This window comes from Corythoichthys intestinalis, chromosome 18 (assembly GCF_030265065.1).
Source record: "Corythoichthys intestinalis isolate RoL2023-P3 chromosome 18, ASM3026506v1, whole genome shotgun sequence".
Lineage (NCBI taxonomy): Eukaryota > Metazoa > Chordata > Actinopteri > Syngnathiformes > Syngnathidae > Corythoichthys > Corythoichthys intestinalis.
Genome location: NC_080412.1, coordinates 33,241,089 through 33,261,439, shown reverse-complemented (window position 1 = coordinate 33,261,439; position 20,351 = coordinate 33,241,089). Strand labels below are relative to the sequence as shown.

The 20,351-nt window shown below is 38.9% G+C and overlaps 1 protein-coding gene across 5 annotated transcripts in view; it reads right to left on the bottom strand.

Moving 5' to 3' along the window:
- Positions 1-20,351, bottom strand: part of mink1 (misshapen-like kinase 1) — a 79,184-nt gene that overhangs the window by 57,208 nt on the left and 1,625 nt on the right. The gene's annotated exons all lie outside the window — the stretch shown is intronic.

Here is a 20,351-nt window from a genome sequence, read left to right as displayed (position 1 = left end):
CCACAAGCTTTAAAATAAAGAAGAGCATATACTGAATATAGACAACATCTGGTTATTTTCCTGATTTTAACATTGAAAGTTTCGCCGGTCGCAAATTTAGGCACCACTAATGAATGTTTTTTCATTCAATTAAATGTAACTCCCTCCCGAGGGAGACGGAGGAAAATGACGAGCACATTCACTTTTCATGCAATTTCAATATGGCGTTAAGATGTGTGGGTGGTGAGACTGCTGCTTAGGGTTTAGAATGTAAAGCATGCCCCGTTCTGCTTTCATCTGTTTCCAATGACGGGGTTTGTGCCTACAACAACACAGAAAAATTCCTTTGAGACAGGAAACATTTACGAGGAAAATAGGATTGATACTTAGCAGCACAGCATGCAAACAAACATTCCAGACAGACGAACAAGTATGGTATGTACAATGCAGACTAAAGACTAGGAAGGGGAGAGAGACATCGAGGAATACAGGAAAATAATGTAATGATGGAGTGGGAGTGGGTGGCCGAAGGCAGAGGCACCAGTCACCCACGTCAAGCTCGGAGAGTAGGATGAGAGTAATGGAGTGATAGATAGAAGAGGATGGCTACAGTTCTGCTCAAGGAGCAGCGCCGGCAGCACAAAAACTGCTAAACAAATTGCGGGCAATGCCTTCAAAAATGCAAAACGCAGACAAGCATTGGCTTTCTGCAGGTGAGAGTTGCAAGTTGGCTTGCTAGTACCATTAAAAACTGCATCGTTAATCCATTTTTTAAACAATACAATGCAAAATAAGGGTGTGACAAAATATCAAAATGGCGATATATCGTGATACTTTGTATCTCAAAAGGTTATCGAAATGCTCCTGCCAAGAATCTGCCATTTACAGCGCTAGAAGCCCAATCCATTTAGACTGGGAGGGGCGAATGAAAGCAGAGCATTTGCAGCCAGCCAGTCAGAAAGGGGTCACTTTCTGTTGAATTTGAGTCACTGCCTGTTCATTTTGGGAGGTTGTTGGGTCACTTGCTGTTCTGTAACCCAAAATCAACTGGAAGTGAGCCATAAATGGCCCAAAATCAACAGGAAGTGTCAAAAAAAATAAACAGCAAATGACCTGAAACGCCCCAAAATGAACTCATTGTCTGCCATTTGCCACGTTTACATGGAGCCAAATATTCCAATTACAATCGGAATATTTGTTCAAACCGAATAAATGTGTTCCATATAAACACCTCATTCGGAATGAACAGGCCCAAACCGAATGGAATTTCATTCCGTTTCACAGGGGTGGAATATTCCTTTTCCCAAACCGATTAGAAGTACAATTATATCATGTAAACAGGGAAGCGGAATGGTGTCTGGTTGCGTTCTTTCTGCACATGCTCCGTACTGACGTGGTGACGTCACTTGGTGATGTAAGTAACGTCACTTGCAACATGGCTTCCAAGCACACGCACAGCGCACCCACACAACTTTTTAAATGAACGGCGTGTCATTCTGAAGTTTTGTTTCCACTCGAAAAGTTAAAACAGCAGCTGATCTGACGATCGATCTCCATGTTTTGCAACGTGACGCTTTGTTTTGATTAATCTGCGCATGTCAGACGGCAGTTGTCAAACGTCCTTACGGAATAAAGGCAGTCACACGTAAACGCTGAATCGGAATAGATGAAGTGACATGTAAACAGCTGATGTGAAATTTCCATTCGGAATGATTTGAATCGGTATGAATAAAAGTCAGCATGTAAACGTGGCTATTGACTGCCATCGACGTCCGAGCTGTTTGAAGTGGGAGGGATGAACGTTTATTCCCTGCCACCCTCCCAGATCACATGAATAGCATACCGCTTGAATGCTATTTTTAGACCGTGACGTCATTATCGTAAACCGGAAGTGGGTCAACATAGAAGCGCCCTTGCCAGAGGTTGTGCTAGACTTTTTCGTTGTCTGTCATTTTGACTGACAGTGTCATAAAAATCCGGTCATAATATATTTTTACCCGTCACTTAAATTTTTAAAATGATAATAATGACATATTCAATAGTATTTAGTTTTCATTCATTTTTAATTAATATTCTGTCCGAACAAGCTTAACAAGAGGCAAACAGACAGCGGAGTGCACCAATCAGCGACGGGCAGACGTGCCGTTAGCAAAGCGACGAAGGCAGGACGAGGGACTTGCGCACGGAAGTAAACATACGAGGAGAACGGAGTTTATTCAACATGGCTAGCGCGAGACAGACTGTTGTCAATGTCTCGTGTCGATGTGTTTTAGCTCATTTAAAACTGAATTTACCGCGGATTGGAACATATTCTCGGCTCTCCCGCCATCCGTGTTGTTGTAGAGACGACTTTCGGCGCGCAATAGTGACGTTGCTTGTGAAGAACACGTCACGCAAATAAACAAATCTGATTTGTCAATTGATTTTGTACCTACTCGAGAGGCTGTGTCCCAGAACAGGAAGTGACTCAAGAATGTTCCCAAATAAATAGGAAGCGACTTTTCTCTTAGTGTTTGAAAAATACAGGGAGAACAGTCTGGCCGTGCCAGGCAAACACTCAGTTGCATTGACATTTTTCTGAGTAAGGCCAACGACGTCATGCATCAAGAGAGACAATAGCTAATTAATATGCTCACTCGCCACCCTGTGGTCTGGGGTGTGAATTGCAACCTGTCAAAATGACGGATGGACTTCATTTTTTTCCGTCACCGTTTTAAAAAACCGGTCAACGACGGAAAATATTCGGTTAACGCGACCCCTGGCCCTCGCATACAACCCATGTTAGTACTGCTTGTTTTCTGCCTGTAATCTTTCAAAAAAGAACATGCCGAGTAAACACTGCTGCTATGGAACTCGTAGAAACAATTATAGACATTACGAGATATGAAGGAGGTTTTTTTCATACGTTTCCCGAAGCCAAAAAAACAAAAGGAAAAAATGTGAACAATGGATCAACTCGTGCGGACGTCCAATAGACCAGTTTAACGCCAGCAAGGTGAAGCCATGCACCTTCATATGCAAAAACATTTTGTTGGGGGCCATAGTCCTACAGAGGACGAAGAAGTAAGCCATTTTGATATTTTTACTTATTTTTTTAGGTTGACGTTTTGCCGTGCTGCTTCTGTCTGACAATGAATGACCTGAAAAAAATTAAAATGGTATCTGACTGCCACTGTTGTTACCTTTTCTGTTGTAAAAAAAAAAAAAAAAAACTTTAGTAAGGGGGAAGTGTAAATAAATTATAGAATTAAGATTTATTAATGAAAAAAATTAAGTGTTCGTTGGCTGTCACTGAGTAGCATTTGCGATCGCTACACAAAAATAGCAATGTAAATTACCCCCAAGAACGGTCAAAGAAGTAAGACAACCAAAGGATATAATATATAAGAAAGACAGGGCATATGGTGGTAAAGGATAGCTTGTTGAAACAGGAGAATGTCATTGTCAGTGGCGTAAGGCAATGCACACAAGAAAAAGGTGTCGATAAGAAAGCTACCTCAGGATTAGGTCGGCTCTTTTTCCCGTCTTTTTCAGCCTTTGACACTCAAGCCATCTCTTTAACTGAACATTTGTATGTTTTTCCTCATCTTTACCATTGAATTTGGCACCGGGGACATCCTTTTTGGACAGAATAGGTAGGTTTATCTCAGTAAACATTTTGTTCGTACACTATATACATGCATTTAGCATTAGTGACAAATTCGAGCTTGACCCGCCTAGCAACAGTTGCCAACATCATGAATATTAATGAGCATAAGTGACGTGTTGTGTGCGGTACGCCATTAGATGTCTACTAGTGATAAACTCAATTCACAGCAAGATAATGAAAATAGCTTGTTTTTCTGTTGATTACTTGTATAGGTAAATATAGTAGATTTCCTGACCAATCTATAGATAGATGTTAAATTGCCATGTTTTGAGATCATCGTTATTGTGAGCCTTGTACCGCAAATCGGATCATATCGTGAGGTACCCACCACTAATGCAAAACATCAAGGAAGCACCGATTTTATTTCTTCCTAAATGCTAGCCTAGACCTAAAAGTGCCACAGTGTCATAAAAGAGCCCATAGTTTTAAAACAGTACTTCAATACGCTTTACGCCATATGCTGTTAGTTAATAGGCAATCTGACTAGTCACAAAACATCTTGAAGCAGGGATGTCAAATCAATTCCACAAAGGCGCGCAGTGGGTCCTGGTCTTTGTTCCAACCGATCCAGCACAAACAGTTTTGCTTGCTCTCAAAAAAACTCCACAAAATTGCTTCAGATGTCTAACCATATTCAAACAGTAAAAGTAATAGATTTGATATGTATTTCATATCCACAGTAGGCGTGGGAACCTCTTGTTACCTTAGGATATATGATATGATACGATACGCCATACAAGACTCACGAGGATCTCGCGATAAGGATCTCACGATATGGCGGTACAACAATTATCGATACATGAGTCAGGAAGATCCATCAAGGATATTCTACAATACAACACATAGACAGAAAAACACGCTCTTTTCCTTCTTCTGTGGTGAATGGGTTTATCAGTAGACGTCCAATCAGTTTGAAGTGGGAGGGTGGCAGCAAATGAGCGATCATTCGCTGCCATCCCTCCCACTTTAAACATATTGGACGTCTTTGGCCGTAAGTTGCAGCCAATGCCAGGCAATGAGTTCATTTTGGGCCATTTAACGTAATTTTCTGTCGATTTTCGGTCACTTCCTTTTCTTTTTGGGGCGTTTACGAATCACTTACTGTTGATTTTGGGTTACTGAACAGGAAGTGACTCAAGAATGTTCCCAAATAAATAGGAAGCGACTGAAAATGAACAGGAGGTAACTAGTAAATGCCCTAAAATGAACAGGAAGACTGGCTGTGAATAGTCTGGTTTTTGTTTCATTGACAGCGCCTGACGTCCAATTCAGTCAAAATGAATTGGACGTCTAGCGCCGCCTATCGCAGCTCGTGAGCTAACGGTTCTAATGGAAGATTATTCAAGTACAGTGGTATCTCAAGATACGATCGCTTTGACATCCGACATAAAATTTGACTCACCATTTGTTTCTACATTCGACGACATGCTCTAAATACGACGATTTATGCACCGCAGTTTCTTTGTTTTCCCGCAAGACGGACGCAAATCAAGATGGGTTCCAACAATGTTAGTGCAGGTGGTGGGAAAAAAAGGGAAAAAGGTGATGCTTTACCATTGACATGAAGATAGATATGATAGAAAAATATGAGCGTGGGGTGCGCATCCTTGATATGGCTCGCTCATCAATACAGCTGTAGACTGTCTATGACGGTCCTCCTCCGTTCGCCAGTCTTTATAAGTTAAGGTGGCAATTATTATGGTGGTAATATCGGCAAAGAAATTGCCAGCTTCGTCAGGTTTCTAATAATTTATTCCATCAACTTGTGCAACACAACAGGTGTAGTGTCCCCCGCAGCAAGTAAACAAAGGGAAACTAAAAAGGCTCCCTATATCAAGCCAGCCACGTTATGCGTACACCACGCAAACACATGAGTACGCGGTTTGTTACATTATTAAAGGTATTATTATTATTGCTATTATTATATTATTATTCTGATTTTATTAATAATTTATTTGTTTTGCTCTTTGTAATTGTTATTTGCAATTATAACATCAGTATTTATTGAGAACTTTGTGTAAGTGTTCGGGCTGTGGAACGAATTAATGGAATTATAATGAATTCCTTTTCTTATCTCTTGGGAAAATCCTGCTCGACATACGACCATTTCGACTCACAAACAAGGTCCTGCAACGAACTAACTTCGTATGTAGAGGTACCACTGTAACCTGTTGGTTCCTTTTTATTTTAAATGGGAATACCTTTTAAAAACGATATATCGATTTTTGGCGGAAATGTATCGATAACCTTCTGGGCGACAAAGTATCGCGATCTATCATCTCTTCGATATACTGCCACCCCTAATCCACAGTCACATTATGTTTATCTGATCATTTAGGATGTCAGGGAAGTCATATTTTGCAAAACTGTGTGGGGGGAGCCCAGAGAGTATTTTGAATTTACAAGGAGTTTGCTCTTTATGTAATATCTTTCAGGAAAAATATTACGGCTGACCGAAATCACAAAATTGCAGTTTCACACTTGACATTAACAGAAGCAGCACATCCTTTGAGAAGACCGCCAAAAATCAGTGCAGAAACAAGGAAAACTGATTTAATAATTGCTACTGCTTTGACTCCTACAAGAGCATTATCATCTGTGTGCCAGGCAGGGGATATCAAATGTTTTTAACTATAACACAATAAAAAGACCTCCCGAAAATTTCCAATAGAGCAAAAATTCCAATAAAGCTGTTGCTTCGAATATGTCTAACCAATTCTCAAAAAAAAAAAAAAAAAAAAAAAAAAGACAACGTATTTGATATACCATAACCAGTGTTGTCACGGATGACTTTAAAAAGTAATTTAATTACTGATTACTGATTACACCTCAAAAACGTATTCTAGTTACTTTACTGATTACTTTATTATCAAAGTAACTAAGTTACTTTAAAAGTAACTTATCAGTTACTTTTTACCAATTTTTCTCCTTTTGCTGCCTCAACATAAAAATAACAGAAAATTTTCATCCCGTGTAATTGAGTTTTTCACATATGGCTTAATCTTTGAGTTAGCAGGGGTTTAATTAGTCGATGGAGCTGATTTCAACCACCATTGACTCGCCCTAGCTTAGCAATCCCGGAGTCTTAAAACTAAAAAATAACTGACAAACTGCACGAAATTTGTTTAAATAAAGTCTAACGACTAATTAAATCCCCGCTAACTCCAAGATGAAGCCCAATGTAAAAAATTCTGAACTTCCCCTTTGAAATAAAGACCTAGCCATTAAAATGTTGTCTATAAAAGTTGTAAAGCAATAAAACAACAAAAAATTATGAAATGAACAAAAATCCTACAACATACAGTTTTCATAATGGGTCAAAATCATTTTTCAAACAGATCATGTGACTAGCACCTTGAGACTATCCTTTGCTTTGCTTAGCTAAAACTACACCAGAGGAGGCAAGATGGATATTTAGAATTTCTTTAAACCTAAGCTTTCAAACGCTACCAACAACAACTTCAACAGCTGATTGAACTCGAACAGTATCAAGATGTGTGCGTACTGCGTATATATATATATATATATATATATATACACACTGTACAGTATTGGCCAAAAGTTTGGAGACACCTCAAAGGTGGATACTTTGAAGAATGTAGAATACAAAACCTGTTTTCAGTTCTTTCACTTTTTTTGCCATTCCACATGTTCGTTCATAGTTTTGATGTCTTCAGTGAGAATTTACAATAGCAGTGAAAATATATAAAACGCAAAAATTATGAAGAGTGTCCAAACTTTTGACTTTCGTTTCAGTCTTCAACATGCTTCTCCCCCCAGTCCCACAAATGTAAAACTCCGCCTACGATTACAAACTCTAACTATAAAATGGACATACTTACACATATAATAAAGGCTAGTTGCTGGCTGTCTCGTTACCTGTCGCCTTGTTTTGAGTTTTTTTTCACGACACGTTGTGCTGTAATTCCAAGTGCTTCCTCGTTGAATTGGATGTCGAGTATAGACCCTACTCACCAACGTCACAGAATGACGTGTCGCTGTATTCGGCCGCCATATTGTCCGTCTCTGTTTAGCCCTATTCTCAATGGTTTCAATTAGTCGTTCAGTTTATAGAGCAATTCATGGAAGCCCCGGTGCTTTCAGACGCTGTCAACTCATTGGATGCGTTGCATAAAAGGCGTTATGTGGAAAAGCTTCAGTCTATCCATTCGCCAGATCCATATTTGATGCCTAAATCGATATTTTTCGACCCGCTGTCTTCGCCCTCTCTGCCTGACATCTGCTACCCTGATATCTACAACTATCTTGTCCACACAAAATCAGCCTATTCTCACGAAAGTTTGAAAAACTTTAAGAGCAACACTCTAAGCAACATTACTCTGTAGCTCTACGATCATTGTTCAGTCAATCTTTGTTATCTAAAGGCTGCTCTCGGCAGAGTGAGCATCAAAGCGTGGGTGAACTTCAGTGGACTCACTCATATGAATTATACTAGTATTAATATTGCTGAGAGTAGAAGCGTGCGAAATTCCCGATTCGTAGATTATTCGCGATTCGGCCGTGGAAGATACGAGAACGATTCACAAACATCCAAATTCCGATTATTAAATTATACCAGGTAAAGTGGAACTAAAACACAGTCAGCGAGGTCTTCAGGACGCAATGAGGAACGGACCGAGAGTAAATATCATGTTCAACTCATGCCGCTAGATAAAAAAACAATAATACCTGACTGCGGCCGACAGCCGTTACAAACAACACCCAGTTGCTAGTTGCTACAAACATATGCCCACATAATGCTACGATAGATATGTCATATATGTGCACAACTAAATGCGAAATGACAGACGGCGGCAGCGTTAGAACATGCATGCTGCTTGTGCGACCTTGGTGGCAGGGGGACGGGGCCCGATAAGCTTCTGCTTTTTCCGTCTCCTTTGTCATGTCTGTTCTCATCTTCTTTGGATAAACAAACATACGCGATGATTTCCCTCTTTCTCTTTTCTCTCCTTTCTTTCTTGTGACGTTGATTTTAATGTTGATGATGATGACGATGATGATGATGATGACAATGACAATAAATTCAAATTCAACATGTATAGAGAACTAGATGCGAAATGACAGACTTGCCGGTGTTAGTATACAGCCGCTATCATGGAGCAGTAGACTTCTCTGGAAGGCTCTGTTGTAACGAACCTAGTAAACTTTTTATTTAAAATACTCCTAAATTGGCAAAATCTTGACTTGAATCTATCCTAAATGATGAAACAGTTTTAAAACTTTCACATGTCGAAAGTAAGCAGAAGGGAAATTATGGAATAATTTTAACAACTTTAACGCTTGGTTCATAACATTAAATTAATTGAATGTAGTTTAAAGCTGCTGATACAGAATATGGACCTGAGTAAAAAAAACTTTTTTTTTTGTATTGGATCGGGACTCTGTATCAGCAGATTCTCAAAAGCAGGCGACTCGGACTCGGGTGCAAAAATATGCGATCTGGACATCCCTAGTCAAGTGTGTGTGCACTAATGATTTGAATAGTGAAAAAAGAAATCAATTCATGTGCCATGGCTGTAATGTTACAAACTTATTACATTACAGTACCACATATTATTGAAATCCCCAGATACAATGCAAATATGGCCACCTGAGAATTACATCACAGCAATCTCATTAAACACTCGGTGAGCTCTGACTAAATGCTGTTACTGGTGCACCAAAAAAAAAATGGAAGCATCAGCAACTGTAAGGAATCGAGAAATAGTTAGCTAAGCAAATGCACAATGTTGAAATATTTGTTGCAGAATATCAGCGTGAAAGCCGATGTGTAGTAATATATGAATCACTCATCATTGACGCATGTCAATACAAGGGGTCGTATGGCCTTTTTTTAAGAAAATGCTAATGTGATGTTGAATTAACCCAACTAATCGTTGATGACTTCATTGCTATTTTTTGCAGACAAGCAACAACATCATGTCCACTCGACAACACACAGGAATCCTACAGTGGGGCAAATAAGTATTTAGTCAACCACTAATTGTGCAAGTTCTCCCTCTTGAAAATATTAGAGAGAGGCCTGTAATTGTCAACATGGGTAATACTCAACCATGAGAGAAAGAATGTGGAAGAAAAAAAAAAAACAGAAAATCACATTGTTTGATTTTAACTTATTTGCAAATCAAGGTGGAAAATACGTATTTGGTCAATACCCAAAGTTCATCTCAATACTTTGTTATGTACCCTTTGTTGGCAATAACGGAAGCTAAACGTTTTCTGTAACTCTTCACAAGCTTTTCACACACTGTTGCTGGTATTTTGGCCCATTCCGCCATGCAGATCTCCTCTAGAGCAGTGATGTTTTGGGGCTGTCGTTGGGCAACACGGACTTTCAACTCCCTCCACAGATTTTCTATGGGGTTGAGATCTGGAGACTGGCTAGGCCACTGCAGGACCTTGAAATGCGTCTTACGAAGCCACTCCTTTGTTGCCCTGGCTGTGTGTGTGGGATCATTGTCGTGCTGAAAGACCCAGCCACGTTTCATCTTCAATGCCCTTGCTTATGGAAGGAGATTTTCACTCAAAATCTCTCGATACATGGCCCCATTCATTCTTTCCTTTACACAGATCAGTCGTCCTGGTCCCTTTGCAGAAAAGCAGCCCCAAAGCATGATGTTTCCACCACCATGCTTCACAGTGTGTATGGTGTTCTTTGGATGCAATTCAGTATTCTTTCTCCTCCAAACACAAGAACCTGTGTTTCTACCAAAAAGTTCTATTTTGGTTTCATCTGACCATAACACATTCTCCCAGTCCTCTTCTGGATCATCCAAATACTCTTTAGCGAACCGCAGACGGGCCTGGAGGTGTACTTTCTTCAGCAGGGGGACACGTCTGGCAGCGCAGGATTTGAGTCCCTGGCGGTGCATTGTGTTACTGATAGTACCCTTTGTTACTGTGGTCCCAGCTCTCTGTAGGTCATTCACTAGGTCCCCCCATGTGGTTCTGGGATTTTTGCTCCCCGTTCTTGTTATCATTTTGATGCCACGGGGTGAGATCTTGCTGGAGCCCCAGATCGAGGGAGATTATCTGTGGTCTTGTACGTCTTAGATTTTCTAATAATTGCTCCCACAGTTGAATACTTTACACCAAGCGTTTCACCCATTGCAGATTCAGTCTTCCCAGCCTGGTGCAGGTCTACAATTTTGTCTCTGGTGTCCTTCGACAGCTTTTTGGTCTTGGCCATAGTGGAGTTTGGAGTGTGACTGTGGACAGGTGTCTTTTATACCGATAATGAGTTAAAACATGTGCCATTAATACAGGTAACGAGTGGAGCCTCCTTAAACCTCGTTAGAAGTTAGACCTCTTTGACAGCCAGAAATCTTGCTTGTTTGTAGGTGAACAAATACTTATTTTCCACTCTAATTTGGAAATAAATTCTTTAAAAATTAAACAATGTGATTTTCTGTTTTTTTACCACATTCTGTCTCTCATGGTTGAGGTTTACCCATGTTGACAATAACAGGCCTCTCTAATCTTTTCAAGTAGAACTTGCACAATTGGCGGTTGACTAAATACTTATTTGCCCCAATGTAGGCGGAAAGGCCAGTTTAAAAACATGCTGCACCACAGCGTGGCCCCAAAAAAATTATTCACATTCCTACTCGACCCTGGCTTTTTCCTCCCCTTCACCATTTCTTCCTCACTTGCCAACGCTGTGAATACTAAAACAGAAGAAAAGTTAAATCAACTCTAGTGACAGACATAACTTTGTTCAGCAAACGTTGCACTTTGTTGCTCAAAACAGCTCTGGCCTTCAAGCCACAAATCTGTGATTAGGGACTCGTCGACGTCACGCTCTAAACAGCTAGATCGCCAGCATTATGCAGTATGCACACTGGTGCCTGGTAAAGGCCCTGAGAACACGGCTGCCAGTTTCTTCTATTAATAGATTACAAAAACATGCAACTGATTTTCTTCTCTTAGGGAAAAAAAAAAACATGTTCGTACTGTATGTAAAACTGGGTGTACCGGTATGAAAGGAGATGAAACTATTACAATAGTTCAAAGATCAATGTTGTAGTTCACAACCACACTAATGTTGACATGAATTACTCCTAGATAACTTTGTATCAAAGTGGCTGCACTAATCAGTAACCAAGAAACGGTTCCCATAAGTGACCATAAGTATTTTTCACTTGGTGGCAAAATGTGCAATTATCCTGCGTTATTACATAAAATTTTGTTCATTGCAGTAGCCAGCTTCAGTTAAAAACCAGGCACACACAGGGTGTTTGTCCTAACCTCAACATTGTTGCGTAGGCGTGAAAGGGTAGTGCTTGTACCATTAAATCTGCGGTTCTTTTGTCACTGAACGTTACTGTCTACATCAGTGGTTCTTAACTGGGGTTCGATCGAACCCCAGGGGTTTGGTGAGTAAGCCTCAGGGGTTTGGTGAAGGTTAGGAAACGCAGACCTCTATTTTGTACGCCGACTAAACCTAGGCAAACTGGCATTTTAGACAGGTTTTTGACTGGTTTGCCCTCAATATACAGGCTTTATTCCTTTTTTTTTTCAACTGCTAGCCCTCTATCTAATGAGAGGAGAAATCGGTTTGCTCGGTGGAAGGTTGACTCGCACTCGTGATGAAGAAGTACAGGGTCAGGCAAAATAATCTGACACATTTGTAAGTTTGATAAAAGCCAAATAAAGAAACAGAAAAGTGGTTTTATTTTCGAAAAGTAGGGTCCGATCACGTCATTTTCAAAGTATCAGAATCGGCAAAAAAATATCGGCCATGCCTTTTTTTAATATATATATATTTTTTTAAATTAAATGGTTTTCTAATTGTATTTAACGTTACAGACATAATATGTTACACTCATCCAGAGTCTTTAGTTTAGGCTTAAGGTAGGGTTATCAGATTTATCCCAATAACGGTGGTAATTAATTTTTTTTAAAATGTATCACGTTAAAATATTTAACGCAATTAATGCATGCGCTGCACGACCCACTCGCACATTGTCGCGCTCGATCTGTAATGGCGCCGCTTAACTATATAGAGAGATAAAAGGCAACGTAAGATAAGTAGAGTGAATTTTCGCGGCCTTTGGAGCCTTTTTTTAATTGGCTAAAGCCTTACAATCCCTCTCCCTACGATTATAAAATATCATGGGAAACAATGTGGGGAAGCAAGGTAGCAATTGATCTTTTTCTTAACACCTTGTATTATTTCCCAACGCAGAGAAGATATATCAATTGGTAGCACTACGCACAGTCATGGTTCCACTTCCCATCATGCATTTGGGCATGGCCACAGTATCATTTACTGCAAGCTCAACAAATACACTAGATGGCAATATTTAGTCACAATATACAAAGTCACAAGTCTTTCTATCCGTGGATCCCTCTCACAGAAAGAATGTTAATAATGTAAATGCCATCTTGAGGATTTATTGTCATTATAAACAAATACAGTACTTGTACACTGGATGTTGAATGTATATATTCATCTGAGTTTTATTCATTTTTTTCTAACTGCATTGCCAAAATGTATATGATCGGGAAAAATTATCGGGAATGATTGGAATTGAATCGGGAGAAAAAAAAAGCAATCGGATCGGGAAATATCGAGATCGGCAGATACTCAAACAAAAAAAATCAGGATCGGATCGGGAGCAAAAAAACATGATCGGTCAACCCTACATACAATGCAATTTTTTTTTTTTGTCTAATGCCATTTGTTTTGTTTCTTTATAATGCCATTTTGGTTTGTTTCTTTATAGTGCCATTTTTTTTGTGTGTTTCTTTTTCAGTTGATGCGATGAATTGGACTGATGAGCATCGCGCTTTCATTGTGGAAACGTTTATTAACACAAACGAATCTGTAACTGCAACACAACGAGCGTTCCGTTTGCACTTCAATTTTTGTAGTCATGATCCTGTACTAGCCCGAAACATGTTGTTATGGGATACCGACTTCAGAGCTACTGGATTTGCATTGAAACTAAAATCGGCCGGCCTCGCACTGCCAGAACTCCAGAAAATGTGGCCGCGGTAATAACATTAATTATAATAATAACGGATCCCATTTGACTGGTTTGATTTTTAAAACCCAATAAAACAGAATGGCATTATATATACTTTTTGAAAATAAAAATCATTTTTTCGAATCCTGACTTTATTTAGCTTTTATTAAACCTACAAATGTGTCAGATCTTTTTGCCTGACCCTGTATAAAGACCTGCAGGCAGCGTCAACTGCGTAATAATAAAAGAAATTTTTAAAAATTGCGTCATTTTGTGTCATGAAAATAGTATGTGATGCAAGGATGCGAAAATAAAATGAGAATGTAGACATGAAAACAAAAGGAGCAGTGTGAAATGAAATCAGTTTCATTTAATTTACCAACGTGAAAATCAACAGCAAAAGGCAAAATTATTTGTGGTGAATTAGAAATCTGGAAGAAATTTAAACAGGAATTCACTTTGATGTTGGCTTGCTAGGTTTTGAATTCATAAAAAAATGGCTTTAATATAGAATTCCAAAGGGTTCAGTGAATGCACCTGTGAAACTTGTGGGGCTCCGTACCTTTAGCAAGGTTAAGAATCTCTGGTCTACGTCCACGTAGATTATGGGTGCAGCAAACTTCAAGTGCTAACCAAAAGTAGTACCCAGTGGCATCTTTAGGAGTGTTTTAGGGGGGCTTCAGCCACCTAAAAATATTCTTAAGCCCCCCTAAATACCTAAATTTTCGCACTATAAAGGCGCACCTTAACATCAGCCGCCACCCACCAAATGTGACACGAAAATGGCATTTGTTCATAGAAAAACCGCACTGGACTATAAGCCGCAGCTGTCCTCACTGTATTACGGGATAGTTTCACCAAAAAATATTCACTGGTAACACTTCATTAGAAAGCGGCATCATACGACGGTCAAAAGACCTAATTAACCACCATGAAGCTTTAAACCAATTGGCTGCAAAGCTTCATTGCTTCAAGAAGCTTCATTTGGCCATCACTGCTCCCTTGGGGGAGACAGTCAACCTCTTCTGCCACCTGCTGTCAACACTCTTGTTGTCCAACATGCCTCCTAGCATACAGTGCAGCGCTGCAGATGTAAATCAAAATTCACGTTCTGTGCTAATTATTTATTCAGTTAGTGTTCCAGTTGTTTCATCAATTGGTAGTTATGGTATTTGGTAACACTTTATTTGACAGTGGCACCACAAGACATTAGTCAATCATAATTATGACATGGCACAGTCATGAGTAATAATGAATGCTTATAAAAGATGTCATTTAGTGTTATTCGGCAAATTATCTCACTTTTGAAAGGATGTAAAAGATCCAAGCTGAACATAAATGGAGTTAGTAACATAACTTGCCGGCTGACACTTAATGACATCTGTCATAAGCATTCAGCAATGCCCATGCTAGTGTCATGTCATAATTATGATGGTCTTATGACAGTCTTATGACGCCGCTGTCAAATAAAGTGTTACCAAAATACCCGAACAAACAACTACTGAAAGAACTGTAACAGTGGCTGAATAAATCATTAGCACAGAATATTAATTTTGATTGTTATTTACATCTGTAGTGCTGCAATGCATGCTAGGAGGCATGTGTTGCATATTACCCAAATAAATTAACTAATAAGCCGCACTGGACTATAACCCGCAGGATTCAAAATGAATGAAGAAAGTAGCGCATTATAGTCTAAAAATTAAGGGTAATTTGGTGTTACTTTAATTAAAAAAAAAAAAAATACAAAAATGCTGTCATATTCACTATGAAGTTGCCGGAATATTAGTTTAAATGAATAGTCATATAACCTTACATTATTAACTTTAATTAACTTTAATATGATCATAAATCTGTCAGTTTCCCCTTAATTCATAGAGTAAGGTAGAGAGCCCCTCCAGTGTGTCGCTGACCAATCCATTGCACTTGTTCATATAGAGCAGGGGTTTTCAACCCAGTCCTCAAGGCACACTGTGGGTCCTGGTTTTTGTTCCAGCCGATCCAGCAGAGACAGTTGAACCAATGAGGCTTCTGCTAAAACAAGCCACACCTGACTGCAATCAACTGATTGCACTTGTAAAACACCAGATTGGGGAAAAAGTGTTGTCATCTTGTTTGGTAAGAATGAAATCCTGCACCCACAGTGTGCCTTAGTGGAATAGGTTGGGGACCCCTGATATAGAGAACGCCGACATTTCTGAAAATCTAGTCCGCGTTTTCCCTGTGACATCGCTAGCAGTCGGTACTACCTTTTTTTGTTTTGCAGTCGGTCTCTACGCACGTCTTCCTTTCTTGTTTTATGGTCAAAAGTTACCTCCCAGCTCTAAAATAACACTGCTACTTAGCAGCTGCTGCTAGCTAGTTAGTCTGAAATGTATTGTGAAGGTCCTAGTAGAATTAAGTGTGCACAGTGCACTCTTGTTACCACTACCTTTGGGGTGACTTCCTTCTGGAGCATCAGCTGTGTTTCTCACTTTGCGCATAGATGAGTACAGGAGCTGAGCTCATTCACGTATGCTTATCATCAGTGGATAGTCATAATAATACACTAATAATAATAACTCCACCACATTTATTAACCTTTTGGAGTCAGAGCAGAGGAGCAAAGAGGGTGACAGGGGAGAGACCTCTAACTAAAATGTGAGTAGAACACTAATGATTAGAAAGTGGAGAAATGCCAATAAGTTGATTATATATAGCATACATACACCCCCCCCACACACACACACACATATACAGTACAGGCTAAAAGTTTGGACACACCTTCTTATTCGTGCGTTTTCTTTATTTTCATGAGTACTAGTATTTACATTGTAAATTCTCACTGAAGGTAATGAAACTATGAATGAACATGTGAGGGATTCTGTACTTAGCAAAAAAGGAGAGATAACCAAAACCATGTATTAGAGATGCCGATCGATCGGGTCCGATCACGTTATTTTCAAAGTATCGGAATCGGCAAAAAAATATCGGCCATGCCTTTTTTTAATATATATATATATATTTTTTTTTTAATTAAATTGTTTTCTAATTGTATTTAACGTTACAGACATAATATGTTACACTCATCCAGAGTCTTTAGTTTAACCTTAAGGTAGGGTTATCAAATTTATCCCAATAACGGCGGCAATTAATTTTTTAAAAAATGTGTCACGTTAAAATATTTAATGCAATTAATGCATGCGCTGCACGACCCACTCACGCATTGTCGCGCTCAACCTGTAATGACGCCATTTTACCTATATAGAGAGATAAAAGGCAGCGTAAAATGAGTACAGTGAATTTTGGCAGAATTATGATTAGAAAAAAATATCATGGGAAGCAATGTGGAGAAGCAAGGTGGCAAATGATCTTTGTCTTAACACCCTGTTATTTCCCAACGCAGAGAAGATATATCAATTGGTAGCACTACGCACAGTCATGCTTCCACTTCCCATCATGCATTTGGGCATGGCCACAGTATCATTTACTCATTTACATTTACTTTAAAGCTCAACAAATACACTAGATGGCAATATTTAGTCAAAATATACAAAGTCACAAGTCTTTCTATCCGTGGATCCCTCTCACAGAAAGAATGTTAATAATGTAAATGCCATCTTGAGGATTTATTGTCATAATCAACAAATACAGTACTTATGTACTGTATGTGGAATGTATATATTCGTCCGAGTTTTATTCATTTTTTTCGTAATGCATTGTCAAAATGTGTATGATCGGGAAAAATTATCGGGAATGATTGGAATTGAATCGGGAGCACAAAAAAAAAGCAATCGGATCGGGAAATATTGGGATCTACAGATACTCAAACTAAAACGATCGGGATCTGATCGGGAGCAAAAAAACATGATCGGAACAACCCTACCATGTATAATAAAACCATGCATAATATTCTAGTATCCTCAAAGTAGCCACCCTTTGCTCTGATTACTTTTTTGTACTCTCTTGCCCTTCTCTTGGTGAGCTTCCAAAGGGAGTCACCTTGAATGTTGTTGTTTTTTTTAACTAAAAAGGTATGCCTTTTCAGCGTTGATTAGTGGAATTTATTGCTTTACCAATGGGGTTGAGACCTTCATTTGTGTTGCATTGAATGAGGTGTGTTCAAACTTTTGACAGGGACTGTACTGTATGTATGCAAGTATATAAATATAGTATGTATAATGTTTGAATATATGTTTGTGTGCGTGTGTTTAAGATGCAAATAAGCATGACCCAGGTATTACGGAAAATCGAGTAATTAACATTTTGAAATTACAGCCATTTTTGTTACATATGTGCCCAAAATGTAATCTGTGCAATTTACAAATATTTTGGAACAAACACCGTTTTGTGAGTGAAAGTCATGGCATTAGCCTCTATGATTTTATATGTGTATGTATATATACAGTCTTTGTTAGCTGTTTGTGAAGTTTTGTGCTTGTACGCGATAACAAATTTTAGTAGGCGATATATGTCTCATAAATGATTGCCGATATGCAATATTATTGCCTGTTTTTTTTTTAACCACTTAGCCACGAATACAGTGACAATACACCCTAATAAAACCCCTATTGAAATGCAATAAATTGTTATTCTTAAATAAAACACAAACTACATTAAAATTTATAAATATTAAAAAAACAATACATAAAGAGTCATTTTAAAGCTAGTTAAGTGCAGAATATGAAATAGGTGAGAAACCTAATGTCATTTTTGTTGTCTGCCAATTATAGCCCAGTGTTAATTTGATCCAAAATGACTATCATCTTGTCCTGAAAGTGAGTATGCAACAAATTAAATGACTATTTATTACATCATTTTATCATTACCAATCAGATTTTTCATAATGGGTGTCATTTTACATTTATTCTTAGTGTAGAATTTGTAGTATATGCGATTGCCTCCAGAAATCTGAACATAACGTGCTTTTATTTTTTAAATGTTTACCGGAAGTACGTTTGCTAAGCCACAAACCGACGACCGTAAGGTTTCCACTCAGTAAACAAAACAAAAAGTGTACTTCGCTTTCATCAAGCATGTAGTTTCAATAAAAGATATTTTTCTTTTGATCGCATCGCTTGCAAATTCTTTAATCCAACAAGTTTTCATGTTTGAAGTGTCACATTTTAACCTCAATTTTGCATTGCGGAGAAGACTTCCAATGTTTTACAGCAGGCTAATATGGTTAGTACTAGAGGTGGGAATCTTTGGGCACCTAACGATTCGATTACGATTACGATTCAGAGACTCCGATTTGATTATAAATCGATTATTGATGCCCCCCTCCCCCCATTTAGAAAAAAAAATTAAAAAATTATGTTTTGTATATTTGTTCCAAAATTGTTCAAAAATCCTCTCAGGCTAAATTAACCAAAGTACTATTTTAGTATCAAGTTACCGGTTAAAAACTAAATAAAATGCGCGGGAAAGTCTGTCATATCACATCTAGTCTAGATATATGTGATCTCTACCATAGCCGTATGTTGCCGTATGTTTGTAGCAACTAGCAACTGGGCGCTGTTTGTAGCGGCTGACGGCCGCAGCCAGGTATTATTGTTTTTTTTTAACCTAGCGGTATTAGCTGCACATGATATTTACTCTCGGTCCGTTCCTCATTGCGTCCCAAAGACCGCGCTGACTGCGTTTTACCGCTTTACCTGGTATAATTCAATAAACGGAATTTGGATCTTTGTGAATCGTTCTCGAATCTTCCACGGCCGAATCGCGAATAATCTAAGAATCGGAAATTTAGCACGCCTCTAGTTAGTACATTGTCTTTTTTCTATCAGCCTCAATGTAGCAACGTTTTACAATGTTTAATCTAGAAGTGTTTCCTTATTTTGTATGTCTGAACTTTAATTCTACGGCGTGTTGATGGCCAATAAACATCTGTGAAAGATCCTTGAGTCTCAAATGCAATCAACACGCATGTGTGCCGAATGCATGCAGCATGGAGGAAGGCGGCGTGATGTCACGATGACGTCACCTCGCTTAGCAACGTGTCGCCATTTTGTGAAGGGGGTACGCACAGCTTAACATTCCATAGACAGACGTCTGAAATTCATATATTTCAGGTGTGTTTTGCTTTTTTTTCCCTAAAAACGTCTTAAACGTGGCTTACTATTATCACGAGTCACTGCCGACAAGACGCGAGGAGGCGATGCAATTTAAAATTAGCGTTTATTGGCGTACAAAGCTGCCGATACAAAGTCGCAGCTGATAGCTTGATAAACAAAGGAATGGCCTGCAGTGGAGTTCGGAAACATCTACAACTACCTCATAAAGTCACCCAATAAGTTGACCTTTATCATTTACGTGGAATATGTACTGTGTGGAACAGAGAAAATTGGTAGTATGTACGAAGTGATTATTTCTGCCGTTACCGGTAATTCGCCTCCAAGCTATATTTAGCCGTCAACACGTCACGGCAAAAAAAAAAAAAATTCCCACCAGGCCAATAATATACCGATTGACTAATCAGAGCAGTTCACGGCAAAAGAAAAAAAACGCCTTGCGAATTGCCGGTTAAGGTAAAAATAACCACTGCCTAGTTTATTGAATCGTAGCAGCTAATTGGGGCAAAATATAATCGATTAAACTCACCAGTAATAAAATGTCGGCTGCAAACGTAAATGTGCTTGGATTTAGGTTCCCACAGGCAAAAACAGTCCACGGAACCGTCTTCTTTTACTGTTCCTCGATTAATTGCGCTCAGCCATTTGTTACTCCTTTTTTTCTCACGTGGAAGAATG